The following is a 5,663-nucleotide window of genomic DNA, read 5'->3' on the forward strand; positions in this document are numbered from 1 at the left end:
TATCCGACATTGCAGGCAGATTCTTTACCATCTAAGCCACAAGGGAAGCCCAAGAATACTAGAGTGGGTAGCCTACCCCTTCTCCAGGGGATCTTCACAACCCAGGAATCGAAAAAGGGTCTCTGGCAGTGGAGGCGGATTCTTTACTAGCTGAGCTACCAGGGAAGCCCCAAGAGGCATCTATAGAATATCTATAAAATACTACTTCCTTAGAAACAGCAGAATATTATCTTTCAAAGGCACTATGCAGAAAAAGAAAAAAAAAACAGCCAAGATAAATTTAAAAGGAATAAAATCAGATAAGTATGTTAGAAATCAGTAAGAGAAAAAAAAAGGGGATATTACAAATGTGTAAAAATTATACAATTCTAAATGACCAATACATTGTGACCCAGGGATCTGGGTCAATACATTGTGATCTCAGCGATCAGTGGAAAGAAATAGAGGAAAACAACAGAACGGGAAGACTAGAGATCTCTTCAAGAAAATTAGAGATACCAAGGGAATATTTCATGCAAAGATGGGCTCGATAAAGGACAGAAATAGTATGGAACTAACAGAAGCAGAAGACATTAAGAAGAGGTGGCAAGAATACACAGAAGAACTGTACAAAAAAGATCATCATGACCCAGATAATCACAATGCTGTGATCACTGACCTAGAGCCAGACATCCTGGAATGTGAAGTCAAGTGGGCCTTAGAAAGCATCACTACGAACAAAGTTAGTGGAGGTGATGGAATTCCAGTTGAGCTATTTCAAATCCTAAGAGATGATACTGTGAAAGTGCTGCACTCAATATGCCAGCAAATTTGGAAAGCTCAGCAGTGGCCACAGGACTGGAAAAGGTCAGTTTTCATTCCAATCCCAAAGAAAGGCAATGCCAAAGAATGCTCAAACTACCGCACAATTGCACTCATCTCACACAGTAGTAAAGTAATGCTCAAAATTCTCCAAGCCAGGCTTCAGCAATATGGGAACCATGAACTTCCTGATGTTCAAGCTGGTTTTAGAAAAGGCAGAGGAATCAGAGGTCAAATTGCCAACATCTGCTGGATCATCAAAAAAGCAAGAGAGTTCCAGACAAACATCTATTTTTGCTTTATTGACTATGCCAAAGCCTTTGACTGTGTGGATCACATTAAACTGTGGACAGTTCTGAAAGAGATGGGACTACCAGACCACCTGACCTGCCTCTTGAGAAATTTGTATGCAGGTCAGGAAGCAACAGTTAGAACTGGACATGGAACAACAGACTGGTTCCAAATAGGAAAAGGAGTATGTCAAGGCTGTATATTGTCACCCTGCATGTTTAACTTATATGCAGAGTACATCATGAGAAATGCTGGAATCAAGCTGGAATGAGCTTGATTCCAGAGTACATCATGAGCACAAGCTGGGATCAAGATTGCTGGGAGAAATATCAATAACCTCAGATATGCAGATGACACCACCATCATGGCAGAAAGTGAAGAGGAACTAAAAAGCCTCTTGATGAAAGTGAAAGAGGAGAGTGAAGAAGTTGCCTTAAAACTCAACATTCAGAAAACGAAGATTATGGCATCTGGTCTCATCACCTCATGGGAAATAAATGGGGAAACAGTGGAAACAGTGTCAGACTTTATTTTTTGAGCTTCAAAATCACTGCAAATGGTGGTTGCAGCCATGAAATTAAAAGACACTTACTCCTTGGAAGGAAAGTTATGACCAGCCTATATAGCATATTCAAAAGCAGAGACATTACTTTGCCAACAAAGGTCTGTCTAGTCAAAGCTATGGTTTTTCCAGTAGTCATGTATGGAAGTGAGAGTTGTAGCATAAAGAAGGCTGAGCACCAAAGAATTGATGCTTTTGAGCTGTGGTTTGGAGAAGACACTTGAGAGTCCATTGGACAACAAGGAGATCAAACCAGTCAATCTTAAAGGAAATCAGTCCTGAATATTCATTGGAAAGACTGATGCTGAACTTTGCTCAAGTTCTGGGAGTTGGTGAAGGACAGGGAAGCCTGGTGTGCTGCAGTCCCTGGGGTTTCAAAGAATCAGACAGGGCTGAGCAACTGAAGAACAACAAAATCTCATTCATGAAGGCCCCATCTTCATGATCTAATTAACTTCCAAAGCTTCTGCCTCCTATTGTAATCATATTGAACATTAGGATTCAATATATGAATTCTGGGTTATTCATATAACCTGGCAATCTTGATGTCAGCTTGGTCTTCATAGAACCATTCAACTTCAGCTTCTTCAGCATTAGTGGTTGGGCATACACTTGGATTATTGTAATATTGAATAGTTTGCCTTGGAAATGAACAGATATCATTCTGTGAATAATCAGACCATAGTAGAAATGTTATCTTAGAACCAGCTGTTATATTCAAGCTGATGGAGGAAGAAAACACGTACTAGGCAGGCTCCTCCATCATGGGATTTTCCAGGCAAGAGTACTGGATTGGGGTGCCATTGCCTTCTCCGCAAAAACATAAAAGAAGCCAACTAAACCTCCCTTAGCACATAACATCTTCCTGCCAGCAATGGATCCAGACTGTAGGAGGGGAGAAGCCTCAATTTTAAATCAGCTTCACAATTTTAATAATTACATGGGATAAGGAATTCTAATTATTAAATTGATACTATGTTTTGTGACTAAAGGTTATAGAAGAAATTTCTTGGAGTAAAGAAAAGTCTCACATTCTCTAAATTTTCACAGGGGAGTCAGAAGAAAACTTGTCCCATTGGGTGTATTTGAAAGACAGTGGGAGGCACAATTTAAATTGTTTGTAATTGTATCCCACTAGTCATGCCTCTTCAAACTCTAAAATAAGAATAATAATAGTATCCAATCCCTTATTGACTGCTTAGCAAATAATGAGTATTTTTAATTAATTTATTACCATCACTTTGCTTTATTGTTAACGTAATTGTTAACACCTCTTTTAGAACAGTGGCAAACAGAATTTCTCCTGCAGATAGGAATGCTCTCTATATTGTCCAATTAAGTTAACCACTAGCTGTTGTGCACATGAATGTGGCCAGCACAACTAAGGTATTTAATTTTTAATTAATGTAAATGTAAATAGCTACATGTGACTATAATACTGGACAGCTCATATTCTAAAATATAACAAAGAAAAATGACATGGGTCAAAAAAGTTGATTGTAAATTCAGTCCTAAATTCAGCCTTTGGAAGACCTTTCCAAACCAAATTATTATTTCATTAGTGTAAGTGATGATGCCAGAAAAATCTCAGAATGAATCACAAGCAAGTAGAATTGTAATTTATACACAAGTTAGAGTTGTGGGCAACAAGAATAACAAACATATACACAATGAACTTTGCCAATACTAAAATATATTCAAACTAACTTTTAGACATCTAGTTCAGTTCATTAGCATTGCTAATAAATTGCCTGTGGGATTTATACTAGCCACTTGCTAGTGATACAAATTGTTAAGCATAGTATCTTATTAAGAGAAGCTGTATCATCTTATTCTCTATGAATGTTAGACAGAAAAAGATATTGTCCATCTAATTTGAATAGTCCAGCATAAACCTGTGAAAGGTTTGGTGCAATTCCTCTAATAATAGGGGAGGTTACAAGCAGGTAAATGGAAGAACATTGGCCTGCCTTTGGTAAATTTGCTGACCTACTCTTTTCTATATCTTTAGTCAGCAAGGTATAAAGCAAGCACTGGAATAAGAAGGCAGAGTCAACAGGGCTTCATATTGAAGTCTATAGACTGGGAGAAAAAGTTAGAGAACATTTAAGATTATATGGAGTCAAACCAGTCAATCCTAAAGGAAATCAGCCCTGAATATTCACTGGAAGGACTGAAGCTAAAGCTGAAGCTCCAACACTTTGGCCACCTGATGCAAAGAGCCAACTCATTGGAAAAGTCCCTAATGCTGGAAAAGATTGAGGGAGGTAGAGAAGGGGGCGAGAGAGGATGAGATGGTTGGATTGGCATCATTGACTCAATGAACTTGAGTTTGAGCAAACTCCGGGAGACAGTGAAGGACAGGGAAGCCTGGCATGCTGCAGTCCATGAGGTCACAAAGAGTTGGACATGACTGAGCAACTGAACAACAATGTGTGATATGCAGGGAAACCATATCAAAAGTTAGATAATTCTGGCTGTGTAGAGCCAAACAGCTGTGTATTGTGATACTTACTCTTGTTGCCGCATTAAAGATTTATTTCCAATGTGGCGTCTTCCATATAATGGGTCTAAGTGCTTTGACTTCTTTAATTTTTATGAGTAGTATTTTAAAATCGCCATTGCTTTTCCCTCCATAAACATCCCTTCCATCCTCTCCCCTAAATATGCAGTTTCTTATACAGAGTTAGCAGTTCAACCTCTGCTTGGGAATACGGCAGCTGAAGACATAATATTCTGGATATATTCTAAGATAGAGACTGCCTTTTCACTGTATCTAGCTTGAACTGGACTGGATGCTGTGGCAGCAGGTCACGGAAACCAGAAGTTCTGAAAGAAATGTGAGATCAGAACTGCTTAAGAAGGTAAATGATTGCTATGAATGTATTTATATTTTTCATAGCATATCTGGCATTTGTAAAGTGCTTATTGCATATGTGGCACTTTATACATGAATTGCTACTTATAAATATCCTTATAAGTGATATTTTAGTCCCAAAATACAAGGAAAGAAACCAAGTCTTGCAAGAGACTAAGTAATAGCATGCTCAAGGGGACATAATTAATTATTGATAGAGGTCCTGAGCCATTTGTTAAGCACAATGCAATGTGGTCTCTTTGATACAGAATAGAATTCTCCCTATCAATCAAGGTAAGAGGTGGATGTCATCATCTCCCTGGGGTTGTAATGACCTACTGATACATGAAAACAGTGAGCAGCTCTCTATAAATAGAACTTGTATCTAACCTAAATGTTCTCATCTCTTTTTTATAATGAACATAGAAACAACTGAAAGAGAAGGGATGAGCTTGCTAATGTTGCAACTCTGTAAGGTCCTTACTGGAATATGACCAAGCAAATTAGGACCATCATTTGAATCCACTTAAACTCAAACTTTCTGAGTTTAAGCCCTTGAGATCAAACTTTCCTTCAATATGTATATATCCAGAAAATATTTTATATTTTCACTAAACCTGTACCCTTTAATACTGCAGTGCTTCAAAAGCTAGTTCTATAGTATCTCTTTAATGATGAGGAGGTGTTAGCTTTTGGTTGTCGTCTGGGTATTTTGTTATTGTTTTTGTTTTCTGTAAACTACAGACTCCACTCTGGCTAGATCAAGCACACAAGTATATTTGTTGTTGTTTGTTTGTTAAAGATGAATGGCTGATTTTTATTATTATTATTATTGTCAGTTACACTTCAATAAGGCTCTCTCTCTCTCTCTCTTCTGGTTAATAACCACAGAGTTACTAATTAAGTAGGTCTGGGTTGGGACCTGACAATTTGCATTTGTTTATAAGTATATCAGAGGCTTCCCTGGGAACTTACCTGGTAAGGAATCCACCTGTAATGCAGGAGACCCTGGTTCAGTTCAGGGGTTGGGAAGCTCCCCTGGAGAAGGGATAGGCTACCCATTCCAGTTATTCTTGAGCTTCTTCTGGTGGCTCAGATGGCAAAGAATCTGCCTGCCATGAGGGACACCTGGGTTTGATCCCTGGGTTGGGA

Source organism: Bubalus bubalis, chromosome 7 (assembly GCF_019923935.1).
Source record: "Bubalus bubalis isolate 160015118507 breed Murrah chromosome 7, NDDB_SH_1, whole genome shotgun sequence".
In the NCBI taxonomy this organism is placed as follows: Eukaryota; Metazoa; Chordata; class Mammalia; order Artiodactyla; family Bovidae; genus Bubalus; species Bubalus bubalis.